The following is a 17,928-nucleotide window of genomic DNA, read 5'->3' on the forward strand; positions in this document are numbered from 1 at the left end:
TTCTTCTTCTTCTTCTTCTTCTTCTTCTTCTTCTTCTTCTTCTTCTTTTTCTTTTTTGACTAGAAACTTAATAGTGATTCTTTTGTGGAGAGTTTTAAATGTTGTGAATTAGTCATAGTTATTATTTAAATAGGAAAATTAATTTCCATTTTTGGGCTTTTCCCCTGTAGCCTTGTGTTATATAGTGTTTTTTTAAAGCAAAAACATTACACAATATCTTACAAAATTTATTTTTTCCTGCTTAAAGCTACCTGCTTTCTACACTAGCTAGTAAAGGATTTTACAATAATTGCAACCATCTTGTGCTATTTCTCCCAAATTTGTCTATTCATCAGATTCAGAATGGACCTTGGTAGAATGTAAATTCCCAGCAGCACCCTAGGACGCTGAACCTGACTCTCTGGGAGAAAGCAGGGAGATCTGCATTTTAATAAGTGCCCAGGTAGTTTTTATTTAGTAATTTGTTCAGGCCAACCATGTACAATTGAAGAAACTGAGTCCCAGAGGGGGAAAGTGAACACTTCCAAGCATGGGGCTGGCTCCTTGGAGAACAGAGAGCAACATCTAAATCATTGACACCCAGGGACATACATGCTGGTCTGCTTGAAGTCACCACTGCCTTCACCTTTTTTGTTACAAATATTAGCACTCAGCAGCAATTTCCTTCTGTACTTATCTCTGCTAAGATTTCATTCATTCAAATTAAAGCAAGGAAAAATCCTAATTCAGTACTGAGATTTTTGGATTTGCATATTTTTAGAAAATCCAATTGCTTCACTTTCAAGAACCATGTTTATTCATATTTAAATAGAGTTCTTTAAAGTAGGATATAGAATCAAGTAGAATTTAATACTAAAGCCAATTCCCAGTTATGCCCCTTATGTTATGTTCGCTACCAGGGATATGTCCAATGTCTATACTGTCATATATTGCAAATCAGTTACATCTAAAATAATAAAGTTTTGTTGGGTTTTTTTTAAAGATTTTATTTATTTATTTGAGAGAGAGAGAACACCTGAGAGGGGATAGGGTCAGAGGACGAAGCAGACCCCCTGCCGAGCAGGAAGCCCGATGAGGGACTTGATCCAGGGACTCCAGGATCATGACCTGAGCCGAAGACAGTTGCTTAACCAACTGAGCCACCCAGGCGCCCCTAAAATAATAAAGTTTTATTATTCTAAACAGAATCCAAGACCTCTCATACATTGCTGGTGAGAATATAAAAATGATGCAGCTATCCTAGAAAATAGTTTGGCAGTTTCTTAAAAAAAAGAAACATATTTTTAGCCAGTAATTGAACCCCTGGCATTTTTCCTAAAGGAAAGAAAGCTTCTATCCACCCAAAAATTTGTACATGATTGTTTGTCAGCTTTATTTACAACAGTCAAAAACCGTTAACAATCAAAATGTAGGTGAATAGTTAAACAAACTGGGGAACATTCATACCAAAGAATCCTACTCAGCAATAAAAATGAATGAACCATTGGTACATGCAACACTTAGGTGAATCTCAAGGGCATTAAGCTGAGTGGAAAAGCCAATTTCAAAATGTCACATACAGTATGACTCTATATGACATCCTTGCAATGACAAAATTGTAGAGATGGAGAACAGATTAGTGTTTGCCAGAGGTTAGAGATGGTGGAGGGAGGGGTGATTATAAGGGCCAAGCACAGGGCAACTTCTGGGGTAATGGGAGAGTTCTGTGTCTTGCTTGAGGTGGTGGTGATGCAGAGGGTATACAGCTCTGTCCATCCCCGAGCTCCTCGCCTGACTCTATCTCCTGTAGCCTTGGCTCACCTGGCTGCCTCTGTAGGGTCCAGGTGTCTTCCTTGCTCCACTAACCACTTCTCTGACATTCTACCTCTTCTCTGAGATACATGACAAGATGCCCTGCTATTCCTTCTGCCATCATCTACTGACTCCTAAGAAATCTGCCACTGAGACCCTGGCAAGAAGGCCAGCTTGGTCCTCATCTGAAGGCACCCCTTCCCAGCGGGTGAGAAGTCCATGGGCCAAGGGTTGACCCAGCCCCTGTGTCCAACTCCTGGGCTTTGTTCGAGGTGCCCTGCCCAACCAGCACTGAGCCTGCTTTTAGGGCTTGGGCAAGTCTCTCCCAGTGTAGGTAGGGCTGTAGCTTGGATGTGAAGACCAAAAGCCCCTCACAATGTGTGGCAGAGCCTGGCACTAGAAGTCCAAGGCAGCTGTTCTCATAAAACCCAGAGGCTCAGAACTTTCATTTCAAATGTAGTCTTGCAGGGAATTATAAAGGTATATTTGTCAGGGTAACAGGAAAGACATATTTTATTTAAAGTCTGGTGGCTTGACCTATAACTTTTAAATATTTAGACTTAAGGTGTGTGGGCCTCCATTTAACACTTTCCCTGGGCCCTGCAACAGTTAGGGAGGGGCTGCCCCTATTCACTGACATGTCCGCTCTGGGTTTTCCGTGGTCTCTCCTACCATCTTCTTTATGACCTCAACAAGTCCTTGACCATGTCACTTCACCTTCCTCACCCCACCTCAGCCATCCACTCCTGTGTTCACGTGTAGCCTTTGTCATTACAAGTAACTGCATCACCTCCAAAACTTACATTTCCAATATCCTAGGCTCAGATAACCCACTGACACTTATTTTTCCAGCTTATTTACTTCAAGTTACCTCCACTCCAATAAATTTCTTTGCCCCTGGAGACCTGCCATCCATGGGTCCTACCATCTTTTCACTGATCATCACTTACCTGCTGTACTTTCTTCCCTCATTATCCAGTTTCAAGTCCATGGTCCATGTGGCAAATTCCTGCTAGCCATCCATCAAAATTGTTCTCCCCTTCCTCCTGGACATACATCCAGACTACACTTCCCAGCCTCCTTTGTGGCTAGTGGAGCCATGTGACAGAGTCCCAGCCAGTGGAGAGTGAGTGGACAGGATGTGTGCCCCCCCCCCCACAGCAGGGGGTGCTGGAATGGCAGTGAAGATAACCTCAGGGACCTTGGAAGTCACAGATTATAGACGGCAGAGTCCCCTTCAACCTGGGACCTCAACTTCCACCCACCTAGAAGATTTTCCCTGGAGTGTTAAGAAATAAAAAAATATGTTGTCTAAGCCATTGAGTTTTGTCCCATCAGTTACATTAGTCTAGGCTGTCACTAAAATCATCCGCCTGCAGGTAAGTGGGAGCAGGAGCTACAACACGGTATAATGATTAAGAGCCAGATTGTTGAGCTAAGACCACCTGGGTTCAAATCCTGGCTCTGCCACCTACTGACTTGGGTACCTGAGCAAGTTACTGACTCTTGTCTGTGCTGTCTCCTCATCTGTGAAGTGAGGGCTGGGAGGAGGTGAATACACGTCAAGAGCGTAGAGCGATGGGACCAGTGCCGGACCCAGTGAGCGCATGTGTCTGCTGTTATTGCCTACACCCTTCTGCTGCTTCTACCAACCACACCCTTATGTCCATGCAGCCAAATCAGGCTGAAGAACAGCACAAGCCTGTGGTAACTGGTCTCACTGGTCACCCGTGACCACACATCCCACCCATGATGCCCAATAATCTCACCACATGTCCCTAGCCCGGTTGCCGTCAATAATCTCAGGCCACAGTCATGCCATCTCCTCTCTCCCCAAGCTCAGCAGATAACCTCAAGCTGCACTGAAGAGGGAGAATCTGTCCAAGAGGAGCCCCTTCCTGGTCCTAGCATCGAGTCTACTGCCTCTTGCTCTCCCCACTCTTGTTTCCTCACCTCTCCTCCCCTCAATCTTCTCAAATCAGGTTCTCCCCACAAAAACCATGGAGAGGCTATTTTTCAGGCTGCTGAGTCCAAGGGTCAGGTCTCAGTGCTCATTTCGCTTGACCTGCAACAGCATTGGATTATTCCCCCTTCCTTGGAATGCTTTAGTCCCTTGGATTCCAGAATGAATTCCTCTGACTTGCCTCATACCTTGCCAGCCACTTCTTCAATCCCTGTGCCTACTTCTCTCCTTCTGCTGACCTCTAAATGCTGGAATGCCTGGTGATTTCTTCCACAGCCCCCTCCTTCCACAGCCTCTCTTCTCTTCCTACTCTTACTCACCACATAAAATCTCAACTCCCGTGGCTTTACCTGCCACCTATCTGCTGATGAATCCCAAATTCATATTTATGAAAAGCCCTTACCCCTCTAATAAACTGGATTCTCTTATACAACTACCCACATATCTTCATTTTGAGGACAAATAAGAAACTCAAATTTAAGTTTATCTACAAGAGGATTGGTGATTTCTAAAATCCCCTTCCCCTCAAAATAAACCCGTTCTCCTTCCTCAGTCTGATTATCTCAATAAATGCCACCACCCTCCATCCATTGGCCCAGGCCAAAAAAAACTAACAGTAACTTTTGATTCCCCTAGGTCTTTTTCACATCTGATGCCTGATCGATTGGCAAGCTGCTTAAAACATATGTTGGATCTAACGGCTCCTTATCAGCACCACCCCCTACCTTCCATCGGAACCACCATCCCCTCTAAACTGAAACAGCAAAGTAGCTTCCTTGCTGGTCCTGCTTTAACAATTGGCCCTTCCCCGAATCTTCTCCACTCGACAGTCACAGTTGTCCTTTTCAAACCAAAGGCAGATCATGTCATCACCTTGTTCAACACCTTCCCATGAATGCCCATCACACTAATGGCGTAAAAGCTGAACGTCTTACCATGGCTCACGACGTGCAATCTAACCCAGCTACCTCACTCTCCTCTTGACTTCCTGCGCTCCAGTCACAGTGGTATTTTGGCCACTTTTCAAACGGGCCAAGTTTGTTCCTGATCCAAGGATTTTCACTGCTGTTTTCCCCACCCAGAATGTTCTTCTCTTAGATCTTCATATACTTCCTTCATCACTTCATTCAGGTCTTTGTTCAAGTGTAGCCTTCATAGAAAGGCTGTTCCTTAAGTAGCATGCCTTCATCATTCTGGATCCCCTTGCTTTCTTCACTTCTCTTTGCACTAATTATCACTTTTACCTTAATAGTGTGTATTTATATGCTGACTTGTTTATTTTCTATCTCCCCACTGACAGATACAAGCTATATGAGGGCAGGGACTTTATCCATTTGCTTACTGCTTGCAGGATGTTTTCAGCTGTGTGTGGCAAGTGAAACAATGGAAAGTGACTCAGACAATCAAGGATATCTGTGTTCTCACATAAATGTGTATTCGGCAATTCAATAGCCTCAGAGCCCTGGGCTGACATTTCTGTTCTTCTCACACTGAAGAATGGCTGCTGCAGCTTCAGCTTTCACGTCCTGACTCAACCATGCTATAAGGGAGAGAAAGGACTTCATCTCCTTGCATTTCCTTAGAACTGTTTTCAGAATTCTAGCAGACTTTCTCTTTTATAGTGTTGTCCATATGAGGTCATGGGCCTGCCCATGGCAAAGATCAATCACGGTTTCTCCCTGGAGAGGAGGACAAACCCATCTTTCCAGAGCACCTGCTCCCTGATGTCTGCACAAACTGAGGGCCTGACACCAAGGCAGATGGATGTGGGTTGTGATTACTGGGTGAGAAACCAAGAATATCTGCCACATATACCTAGAATGGGGCCCAAGTCAGAACAGATGCTCAATATATATATGCTGACTGGATGATGGAATATTTATGCCTTGATAGACTAAAAGTGACCCAGACAGCACCTACGATGACATTGTAGAGATATACTTTCTTTGGTCCAGTCTTGCTCACCTCCCATAGCAGCCCTGTGAAGTCAATGTCTATTCACTCCTTTTCAAAGAAGAAGATTAGAGCTTGAACAGGTTGACTAAATTAGTCAAGGGCACCCAGGCAGAAAGTGGATAAAGTGTTCAAACCCATGGAGAAGTTTCAAAAATGGCAGAAACTGTACTCTAGAACAATGGAATGGTAGACGATGAGTGGTCTTACAAGAGCAGGACCAGGAATCAACTTGCTTAAATGAGGGTCTACTGTCTGTCAAGGCTTTTGACATATAGTGTATGATTCCATATGCACACATACTAGAAAGTAGGGAGTATTATCTCCATTTTACTGATGAGGAAACTGAGGTTCACAGAAGTCAAATAATTTTCCCAAGGCCACATAGCTATAACAGATGATAAAGTTAGGATTTAAAATCCAAATAGTCACACTTCAAACCCTGTATTCCTTCCACCAGAAGAACCAATGCTAAGGAAAGCCTTGAGGTGGAGAAGTAGCTCTTTTTTTGAGGTGGAAGAAAGGGGAAAAGCTGAGTGAAAGGACACAGAAATTTTGAGGCTGATGGAGGAGAATTTGAAATTTCATGTCAGATGGCCTCGATCTTTTCAGGAAAGTAGCTCACAAAGTCAGTCAAAGTTCAATTTAAAAATGGAAACAATGTGTGGTGGGCGCCGGGAAGACTGAGATGGTGATCCATTTGAGGGGAATGGCTAAGATGATGAGCAGCAGGTGGGCGCGTTGGGGTGGGAGCTGTGTAGAGGGTCAGAGAATCAGGAAGGCCAGAGGGAGGCCCTGGGAAGGGAGAAAATGACTGGGACAAGGCATGGACAAGTGCCAAAGACTGGCTCAGTCCCTGACATTGTTTGTTCTCTCAGCGGGGGAGGGCAGGGATTTCTAAAGACCAGTCACCCAGGTTCCAAACCTGGAGCAGATGGCCCCTGGGCAGGTACTTGAAGAAGACTGGCAAGAAGGGAGCTTTGAATACAAAGGAAGGAGGATCCTGGTAAATATCACAGAAGGGCTGTCCCAGGGCCAGGTAGTGCTGAGCAGGACAGGGCTAGGCTATGTGGGATCTGTATGTGATCAGAAAGGACAGGGAAGGTAGGGAGATGGAAGAGGGGGATAGAGCCAACTGAGACCGGCAGACCAGCCAGAAATGTTGGGGCAGGGCCTGGGACTTGCTGCTTTACTTACCTGCCTCAGGGCTTAACTTTCAACTTCTGCTAAGCCTACCCAGTCAGGTGCAGGGGCATCTGACCAATGTGTGTGATTTGGAATGACTGACCTTAGTTAGCATTGCTATTACCTACTGAGATAAAATTTGGGCATTGTTTTTCTATGAACCATAATTGAAGAGAAGGCACATACTTTAATAAGATTCACATGGCAAGGTTCTGTGGTCCAACTCTGTAAGTCATGAGGAGAATGCAAAGGAAGGGTCCTCATAGTCTGAGCAGAGTAACGCACCTCAGGGTCAGACACTGTGCATGCAGACACCTTTTCCCTGTTCATGTCACCTTGTGTGGCTCTCCTTTCAGGAGCAATGATCTCAATAGAATGTTCTGGCCCAGGTAGACAAGAAGGCAAGTCTACAGCTGAGAGACAAAGCAGCAGTGCACTGGGGTCAGAATCCACTGAAGCCAGCTCTGCAGACAGAAGAGGAACAGACAAAGGCCCCTGAGATGCAGAGCAGGTGGAGAAAAATACAGGTCAAGGCCACCAAGGTGAAGCTTGAAGACACCAAGCTCCTGTGTCCTTTCTTCTCATGGCAACATATTCCAGCTGCTGGCAAGGTGCTAGGAAGAGACAAATAACCTCTTGTGTGCCCAACAGGAAAAGGAAGCACAAGATTCAGGAAAGGGGCCCATTCTTTGATGGTGTCTCTACCACTGAGAAGGTGAGCTTGTCCAGGGCAGATCCTTTGTCATTGCTCCTTCTGCATCACAGGCAGCAGTAGACTCCTTGGATTTGCTTGGTAATAAAGGGGACAGGCACACTACATTCCCACCACTTTTTGCCCAAATGTTTTCCTTGATGAATGAGACAGGCTTCATCCATAAATGGCCCACACTGGCTTTGGTTCACACTCACTCTTGATGGAAGTGCTGCTGTTGGGCCCAGAGATGGGAAGGTAGTGCTTTTCAGCTTTGCCCTGCTGCCCCCACTCTCAGTCACAGTCACAGCTACACACCCCTGCCCGATGCTCCCTCCCACACCCTCAGCAGTCTGCCCACCTGGGGAAGAGAGGTCAGCCTCTCCAGGTCTTCCCCCAGCAACCCCCAGCTCCAGAGGCCTGGCCTGGAAAAGCACGAGAGCAATGAAGCTTTTGCATCCTTCCATCGCTCACTCATTCATCAATCCCACCACTCGATGGCCATGGGAATTTGGAGGAATTACTTTACCTCTCTGTTAAAATGGAATGATTGTGAGAATTAAATGAGCACAGACACAGATACAAGTTAATCATCATCATTTACTGAAATCAACCCTGTGGCAGGCACACTTCCCAGCCTGCAAAGGAGAATGGTAAATCAGGTCTGTGTATAAACGGCTTAGTACCCGGGAGACCCACAACACTGCCCCTCTGTATCTACCTCTGTAGTCCATTATCTGTAGAAAAAAATACTTTTAAATAAAGCATTTCTTTTAGAAATCTAGGAATTCTTTATATTCTCTTGGGTCATGAGCTCAATGTCAGTATGATTTCTTCCCATGGACTGAAGCATTCATCCAAACGTTGGCAGGAGTTCATAAAGAAAGAAGGAGTGGTGTGCATTGTCCGGGATGTTTTTCTTTGCTCTTGTTAAGTTGCTGAAAAGAAAGGCTTTCGAAGAACAATGACAGGGCAGTCCCCTGTCCAACAATGCGGACTCAGCACACTGCACCTGACCAGTGACCGCGACACCTGCTGGCCACCCCTGGAACCACAGCCAATCTCCTAGACAGGAAAAGCCATGCATGGGTTTCTGTCAGGATGACTTTGAGGATCACTGGATAAGCAACCCTGCCTAATTAAGGCGACCATTTCTTAGAAATTAAAGAGGAAACAACACATTCCTTGGGAGGCAGCAGTGGCAGTGACTAGAGCCAGCCCTGAATTTCAACTCCAGATGCCGCTGGTGAGGACCTTGGCGACATTAGGCAAATGACCTCGCCTCTCTAAACTGATTTCCTCATCTGAACAAGAGTCTTAATATTACTTCTCACAGACTCATATGAGGAGAATATGAAATTCTGGACTTCAACTCACCTCCAAGGGGAACTTTGGCCTCTGCCAGATCATCTTCTCCCGGCACAATGTCAAGATCCAAGGGCACAGTGTCAGGGGTTCCAGGACAATTAAGGTATGCATCATTGGTACCAACACGCCCAAACTGGGGCAAAAACCTTTCTCAGATGTGGACAGAGGTTGTATACTTCCATGGACCTGCTGACTTTATTCCAGTGTTCTCTTTCTGATCCGTGCTCCTAAGATCCGAAGGATCCCCAGCCTGGAAGAAAGGAAAGCAGTACGTCCTAGACACGTTGGACAGGTATGGATAACTGACCATGTCTAGCTGCTGAAGACTAGTTCAGTCCACCAAAGGGAAAATGGAAGTGACTGGGTGGGCCACTCACCCAAATTATCTCTCACTCCACTTTCCTGGGATACCTTTCTCACTCTTTACCCATCTCTTGACCCTGTGACAAGCCTGGAGAAGAGAAGAGTTAGCTAACCCCAAAGCTGAGTACTTAGCATGAAAGTCCTCTACCCAGAACCACGACATTAGAAGCCAGAGTGTGGGTAGCTTCTGTCCTTGAGTTCAGGCCAAAGAGCTCATATTTGTGAGGATGCCCAAGGGAGGGTCTCTGGAGACCAAGGGGAAGATGGCTCCTGCTGAGTCCCAGCACTGTCCTCACACAACTCCCCTCCCCTGTCCTGGGCTGTGGCCACTGGTGCTGGTGTCTGTTTCTGCCGCTGCTGGTAAATGTAATCATTCAAACCTGGGTACTTTTGAAAGTCTGGAAAACACTATTACTCATTACACTGGGGCAACTGATGTAACGTGGGCCCATCCTGGACAAGCTGGGACATCTGGTCAAACTACCTGCCAGACACAAAAGGCTCACAGTTTCTCTACTACTCAGTTTGCGAGATCTGTACTTCTGCTTCAGACCAACCATTCACAGTTATAAACATACCTAGTGGATGCTCCATGTTGAAAACTGAAACTGCAGTGTCCCATCCAAGTCCTATCTACCTCCCTCTTGAACTCCCTTATGTGCATTGACAACCATCCTCAGTCCTAAAGTAGAACAGAAGCCACTTGCTCCCTGTGTGAGTTTGGCCCCAATCTATGTGTCCTCTACTGGCCTCACTGTTCACCCTGCTCAGCCTGGATCCTGGGGTCCTTATTTGGACCTCCTTGCCCTTCCTCTTTCCATTCAACAAGCCCAGGAACCCCTCACCACCTGCTGGATACACCCCTTCAAGTGCTGTCACTGTTTCTCCACCCAGGTTGACAACGATTCTAGAGAAATGTGTCTACAGTTATATAATTTTGAATCCCTGGCTTTCAATCCCTACTGAGTACCACTCAAAACTCCTTGATTTTATGATTTACTCAGCATTCTCAAGCATCTTCTCTCTGATCTATAAGCTGTAGGACTTTTTGGAGTAGGAGGAAATCTAGTGCTTTGGCTAGCCTCTTTGGGGGTATTTCGTTTCTGTGTGTCTGCATAGTTTTGTTTTGTTTTGTTTTTTTATGATTACTATCTCTGCCCCTGGGGCCAGTTCTCTGTATTTGGTTTTCTCTTTGGCTTGCCTCTTTCAGTCCTGTCTGATCTCCCTCCTGGGGCTGTTGACCTCTGAAACAGTGGGGAAATTCTGCCTCCTGATGTCCCAACCTGCCGTGAGGCCAGACTGAGCCAAGTATTTGAATCTGATGTCCTTTCATGTGATTTCATCTTCTCTAAGTACATGGGTACGTGCCCTCATAAGGTAATCCAAACAGCATGGTCCCTGTCTCTACACAGACACTCCTTCCCTTGGTAGACCTTACTTGATTGCTTGGAGGTAGACAGAACCACATGCATGACCATACCTTTCAGAAGAAGATATTAGTGACATCCCTATTTTTCCTGCTGATTCCAAGGTAAGTCCTGCTCTCTGCTCCACATAGGCTGACAGTTACCAACCGCACCTTGACTCTACAAGGAAACAGAATACTGTGGGGTGGGGTTGGGGGGAGAAGTAGGCTGGGGTCTGAGTTTGAGACCTTACCCAGTCATCATGACTTAGCACCCCCAGAAATAAATTTTTCCTCTATTTACCCTGAACTGCTTATCCCTCAGGCATTAGTTGGAGTGTAGACTGCCTCGGATTTAGGAAGAAATGCTTTCTTTCTCCTCTATGTAGTAGTCCTTCATTTTAAACATCATACCTTAAAGGGTTACGGCCCCTCCCCCTGCCTTTTCCCAAGTACAGAACCTCTCCTCTCCTCTGCCTTCTTAGTCCCACGACAAACTCTGAGCTGGCCAGCCTGAAACAGCTATGCAACCTGCAGCTGAGAAATTATTCCCGCTGGTTTTGACGCGAGGGGCACTGGAACCTATCCTCAGAAGCAAAGCTGCCTTGTATGGAAATCTGCTTCAGGAACAGGATAAAGGGGTGTTGAAATTCCTGTATCAGATCATCTCTTAACCTCTGCTTTCTAGAAGCAAGAACACCTTCTCAGGACGATGGGAGGGCCTCAGATCACGTCTGGAGTCAGGGAAATGAGACAAATCCTGTCCAGTCAGGAGCAGGGAAACCCCTCTCTTAGCATCACTTTTGCTTTCTGAGGGGCTCAAAATTCTGCCACTTGCGGGCAATGACTCAACCCTCCAAGGATGCTAGAATCCCTGCTACCCAGTAACACCACAGAGAGCCTTTTAAGTTTCAACTGATAAGGAGTGGGAATTCACAGGGTCTCTCTGACAAACGGTCATTTATGGAATGCCAGTCTAGCTTGAGTTCCAGTTTTATATCTGAAAGGTGAGGGAAGGACCATGGAGGGGGAGGGGGAGGGGGAGATGGGTCCTCCCTGAGGCTGCCAAGGGTGCAAGGCCAGTAATAAAGTGCTGCCTTCTCTCTACCGTGGGGCCTGGACAAATTTTATGCAATATAGGAGTTACAAATGGCAAAATTCCACCGCCCTGGAAGAAATTCAAGCTAAATAATTTCAATGAGGCAGAGAGTCCTTGTCCAGAGGTCTGGTGGAAAGCCTTCTTCCTAAATATATGCTTATTTAAAATAACAACAAGCTTGTTGTTAGTTACAAGACTTCAACAATGTATTCTTTCCCTCCCATTCAATTCCCTTTCTCTTTTTCTCCAGGGAATAAGTACTGACTACCTTCAATATCTGGATGTGGATGGAAAGAGGAAAATATAGCAGAGGTACATCTTAAGTTGTGGGAGGTGGGGGGGCAGAACATTAGAAAAAAGAGCCAATAATGAAAGTAAGGATTAAGAGAGAAACTGGAACACAAAGCTAGTAGAGGGCAGCTTGTCCTGTCAGGTTTGCTCTGAGATTTTTTTTTTTTTAAGATTTTTATTTATTTATTTGACAGAGAGAGAGCACAGGCAGGGGGAGCAGAGGCAAAGGAAGAGACAGGCTCCCCGCTGAGCAGGGACCCTGGACCCAGGACCCTGGGACCATGACCTGAGACGAAGGCAGAGATCCAACTGACTGAGCCCCGCAGGCACCCCTGCTCTGAGATTTTAAAGAACAGAAAATATGTTGAATTAAAGCACTGGCTCTCAATCTTGGCTTACATCAAAATTACCTGAGGGGTTTTGAAAAACTACAAAAGCCTGGTAGATCTCTGAAAAAGATTCTCCAGAAGTGGAGTCTAGGCATGGGTAGTTTTAAAAATTCCCAAGCTGATTTGAAAGACCTGGCTGACTTGAGAGCTAGTATCCTAGAGTCGAGCTTCTCAAACTTGGGTGGGCACCAGAAACACTTGGGAGGCTCATTAAAACACAGATGGGGGCGCCTGGGTGGCTTAGTCATTAAGCGTCTGCCTTCGGCTCAGGTCACTGGTCCGGGGTCCTGGGATCGAGCCCACATCAGGCTCCCTGCTCAGCAGGAAGCCTGCTTCTCCTTCTCCCACTCCCCTGCTTATGTCCCCTCTCTCGCTGTGTCTCTCTCTGTCAAATAAAGAAATAAAATCTTAAAAAAAAAAAACAAAAAACAGAAAAACACAAATGGGCCCTCCCTTAAAGCTTCTAATTCAGCTTGAGTCTGAGAATCTGCATTTCCAACGAACCTCCAGGTGACGCTGATGTTGCTGGCTGGAGACCACAATTTGAGAACCAGCATCTTAGAGGAATAAATGCTCACCATTTTTTCTATGAGAACATGTGTGTATACTTGATCTATAGGTTTGAATAGCTGGGTTGTCTCTTGTGTGCACCTGGGAACCATGTGCTCATATGGGGGTGAAGGGAAAAGGGAAGCCCAAGTGAAGGGGGAGACTTTTATAAGTTCAAATCAGAGAACTGACCATTTCTTTTTTTTTTTTTTTAAAGATTTTATTTATTTTTTTGAGAGAGAGAGAATGAGAGAGAGAGCACATGAGAAGGGGGAAGGTCAGAGGGAGAAGCAGACTCCCTGCCGAGCAGGGAGCCCGATGCGGGACTCGATCGCGGGACTCCAGGATCATGACCTGAGCCGAAGGCAGTCTCTTAACCAACTGAGCCACCCAGGCGCCCGAGAACTGACCATTTCTATCTCCACTGTGTTTTGTTTGAGTTGTGGCTGAGGAGCTCTGTTCATTTGTGGTCCTGTTTTACTCCTGAGGACATAAGCCATAGTTCTCAAAGTTGCAGATATCAGTTTGCCAGATGAACACTCATCTTTCCTCTCACACAGCCAGGGCCTAAACTCGCCCCTCTGGAGCCAGCAGGATCTACCTTGAAAGAGCCTTAAAGAACATCCCAGAGACAGGGGTGACTGACCAGGGCGCTAAACCTCCTCCTCTTACAGGGAAAGTAGACATGACCAGGGGCATGGTTAGAAAACCAGACCGGGGGCTGCCTGGGTGGCTTGGTTGGTTGAGCGTCGGACTCTTGATTTGGGCTCAGGTCATGATCTTAGGGGTTTGGGATCGAGCCCTGTCTTTGGGTGCCCTTCCACAGACCTTAATCAGTAAATTTCCTCTCCCTGATTCCCCACCCCTGAATTGAAATCAGGGAACTAGGAAGTGATATAAAGTTTCAACTTTTGGTTTCTATACCCTTGAACAGCTTTGTGAGATCCACCTTACACATTAGCCAAAGGCCCAACTCTAACACAGTCTAGTGTATGTGTGTGTCTAGAGAGAATGACAAGGGAAGAGGTACTCTGGACAGAGTGTGACCTTTTCTTGACTATCCCTCAGGGCTTCAGCAGAGACTGGATTTAAGGGGCCTATAGCCTCCCCTCCTTTTCTTCCCCCATCCCAGCCTCAGAGAGAGCCAAGAACCAGATGTCCCCAAGACAACTCCCCTGGGACAAAAGTCAAAAAGCGTGAATTCCTTAGCTCTTCCTCATTTTCTAAGTTAGCCCCCAATAGGTTAACAAGAGAGCATAAGAGGTTAACAAAGAACAATAAATACCATGAGAAGGAAGGAGGCCCAGAGCCACATCTGGACACAAAAAGCATTCTGAATTTGCAGAATATCAGAGATGATGACATTCAATCACAAGCAGTGAAATGCTCTCTGAAGTCACACAGATGAACATATACATATATAAACATGCAGGATATCCTTTGCAGATATAGATAATTGGAAGTTGACCCTGGTAGGCTGATGCTAACTTAGAAGCACTCCTTGTTGAATGAAAGAAAGGCTGTTAATAGCATCACAGAAATGGACATGAAATTCACAGGAGTTCTGTCCTGAAGTTCTGCAGGCCTGGCTCCTGGCCTTCTTTTCTTGCTTCCTGCTGGTTGTCGCATGGGCCTGGGCTAACTCTTCCATACCCAAGACTTCAAGTTATCACTCTGTCAATGACTCATCTCTTTTTTTCCCCCTGGGTTTATTGAGAAATAATTGGTATACTTCACTGTATAAATTTCAGGCATACAGTATACGGTTTGATTTACATATGTTGTGAAATGATTACCACAATAGTTTCAGTGTACATCCATTTTCTCATATAGATACAATAAAAAGAAAAGAAGGAAAACATTTTTTTCCTTGTGATGAGAACTCTTTGGATTTACTCTCTCAACAGCTTTCCCATATATCCTACATCAATGTTAGCTCTAGACATCATGTGGTACATGACATCCCTAGTACTTGTTTATCTTACAACTGGAAATTTATACCTTTTGACCTTCACCAATCCCCCCTTCCCCAACTCTGCCAACCACAAATCTGATCTCTTTTTCTATGAGTTTGGTTTTGCTGTTGTAGCTATTTTTAGATTCCACATATAAGTGAGATCATCACATAGTATTTGTCTTTCTCTGTCTCACTGATTTCACTTAACATTGGCCTTCGAGGTCCATCCGTGTTGTTGCAAATAACAGGATTCCTCCTTTTTCATGACTGAATAATATTCCATTGTACATATTTATGCCACAACTTCCTTATCCATTCATCTATCGATGGACACTTAGGTTGTTTCCATGTCTTGGCTATTGTAAATAATGAACATGGGAGTCCAGATATCTTTTCAAGTTAGTGTTTTCATTCTCTTTGGATGTACTTCCAGAAGTAGAATGACTGGATCATATAGTGGGTCTATTTTTAATTTGGGGGGGGGTGGATCCTCCATACTGCTTTTCATAGTGGCTGTACCAATTCACAATCCCACTGACAGTGCACAATGACTCCCTTTTCTCTACATTCTTGCAGGCATTTGTTCCCTTTTGTCTTTGGGATGATGGCCATTCTAACAGGTGTGAGGTAATATCATGGTTTAAATTTGCATTTCCCAAATGACTAGTGATGTTGAGCATCTTTTCATGTACCTATTGGACTTTCATATACCTTCTTTGGAGAAATGTCTATTGAGATCCTTTGTCCATTTTTTAATTGGGTTATTTGGGTTTTTTTTTTTTTTAAAGATTTTATTTATTTATTTGACAGAGAGAGAGACAGCGAGAGAGGGAACACAAGCAAGGGAAGTGTGAGAGGGGAAGCAGTCTTCCCGCTGAGCAGGGACCTGATGTGGGGCTCAATCCCAGGACCCTGGGATCATGACCTGAGCCAAAGGCAGACGCTTAACGACCTAGCCACCCAGGTGCCCCTTGGTTTTTTGTTATTGAGTTATCTGAGTTCTTTTTAAATATTTTAGATATTAACCCCTTATATGGTTTGGAAGTATTTTTTTCCCATTCCATTTATATGGAATTACAAAAGACCCTGAACAGCCAAAGAAATCCCGAGAAAGAAGAACAAAGCAGAAGGCATCACACTACCTTGTTTCAAGCTATACTATAAAGCTATAGTCATCAAAACAGTATGGTACTGGCATAAAAATGGACAAATCAGCCAATGGAACAGAATTGAGGGCCCAGAAATAAACCCAGATGTATACACTCGGGTAATATTTGACAAGGGAACCAAGAATATTCAATGGATAAAAGATAGGCTTTTCAATAAAAGATGCTGGGATAATTGTATATTCACATGTAGAAGAAAAAAACTGGGCCTGTACCTTACATCACTCACAAAAATTAACTCAAAATGAATTGAAGACTTAAATGAAAGACCTGAAACCCATGAAACACTTAGGAGAAAACATAGGAATAAAGCTCCTTGACACAGGTCTTAGTAATAATTTTTTTGGTGACACTTAAAAGTACAAGCAACAAAATCAAAAATAAACAAATGGGACTACATCAAACTAAAAAGCTTCTGCACAGCAAAAGAAACAATCAACAATGGGGAGAGAATGTATGAATGATTGCTCACATATATATTTCATTTCAGAATCACTGGGAACAGGCCAGCCCAACAGGACATGGGAAGATAGTGACTTGAATTCACTCATTTATTCAACAAATATTTATGTATTCATTATTAAAGTAATGTACTTTTTTCTGATTATGAACATAACTGTTTCATTTGGGAACCATGGAAAAAAAATTCCCAAGTATAAAAGAAAACCAATTCACCTTTCATTCCAGGGGGCAATGATGAACTATTGTTAAAATAATTTGGCAAATTTCTTTTCAGGTTTTTTCCATGTATACATAACATATAGGTAGGATCATTATATACAGATGTGCTTCTTTCTCTTAATGATATATTGTCAGCATTTTCCTGCATTGTTAAGAATTCCTTGAACACATGGCATTTAAATTGCTAAGATATGTTCTATTGCATGGATCTATGTAATTTAGAAATCCATTGTTGGGTATGTAAGGGCTTGCCAATTTGTCACTGTTATAACTAACAAACACACTCTTTGTGGGGCTCAGAGATAAATAAGGTAATACATTGAATCTGGCACAGTGGATTTGGGGAAAACAGGAGGCAGCCTTTTCCAGGTGGCTGAAAAGAACAATTACTGTAGGTTGCTGGGCTCTGGACAGGTGTCCTCAGAATGTAATGTGTTGTCGGTCAAGGTAAGGAGCATTTTGTCTGTCGGGTGTGTGCTCAGACCGGCGTGGCTGCTCCCTCACTTACAAACGCTGAGGCGAGGAGCCCCTGACGCTTTGGCTCCCACTAGTGGAACGCCCCTGGCCAGAAGCTGGGAGTTCTGGCCACACGCCGCCACGTGCCAGGAGCAGGGCCCCGCCCCACCGGCTCCCCGACACGCCCCTCACACTTGGCTCTCAGAAGCCCTCCCCGCAGCTCCGCCTCCAGGAGACCTCCGCAAGTCCTCCCTGCCCCTAGAGGAGCCCCGCCCCCGGACTGCCGGCCCCGCCCCCGCAATCCGGGCCCCGGGGCTGCCCCGCCCCGCGGACCGTTTCCGAGGCGCGGGGGCGGGGCCCTGCGCGATGACGTGGGCGGGCGTGCGCGGTGACGGCCCGCGTCCCTGTTACTCAGCGGAGCGGCCGAGGCCGGACGACGCGGCCAGGAGTGCGGAGCCGCGAGCAGCCCTGGGTAACGGCCGTAGTGACCGCCCGGACGGCGCCTGTCCCGCCGGCGGGCTTTCCTGTCGCCGTTCGCTGCGTTGCGGGGTGAGTGCGGCGGGTGCCGCAGGGCCGCGGTGGCCGGCGGCCCCGCCGTGTTTATGTTATTGTGCCGCCGCC

General features: G+C 45.6%; 1 protein-coding gene across 4 annotated transcripts in view; it reads left to right on the forward strand.

Annotated features, from left to right (window-relative positions):
- Positions 1 to 17,713: 17,713 nt before the first annotated feature.
- MAPK8 (mitogen-activated protein kinase 8) overlaps positions 17,714 to 17,928 on the forward strand; it is a 113,151-nt gene continuing 112,936 nt past the window's right edge. For 3 of the 4 annotated variants that reach the window (XM_035023594.1, XM_035023581.1, XM_035023604.1), the window contains exon 1: positions 17,715 to 17,856. The gene's annotated coding sequence lies outside the window, so the exon portion shown is untranslated. Of the gene's footprint in view, positions 17,857 to 17,928 lie in introns of all 4 variants that reach the window. The other variant, XM_035023587.1, reaches the window with a different exon arrangement.

Source organism: Mirounga leonina, unplaced genomic scaffold (assembly GCF_011800145.1).
Source record: "Mirounga leonina isolate KUSES-001 unplaced genomic scaffold, KU_Mleo_1.0 Mir_114, whole genome shotgun sequence".
Lineage (NCBI taxonomy): Eukaryota > Metazoa > Chordata > Mammalia > Carnivora > Phocidae > Mirounga > Mirounga leonina.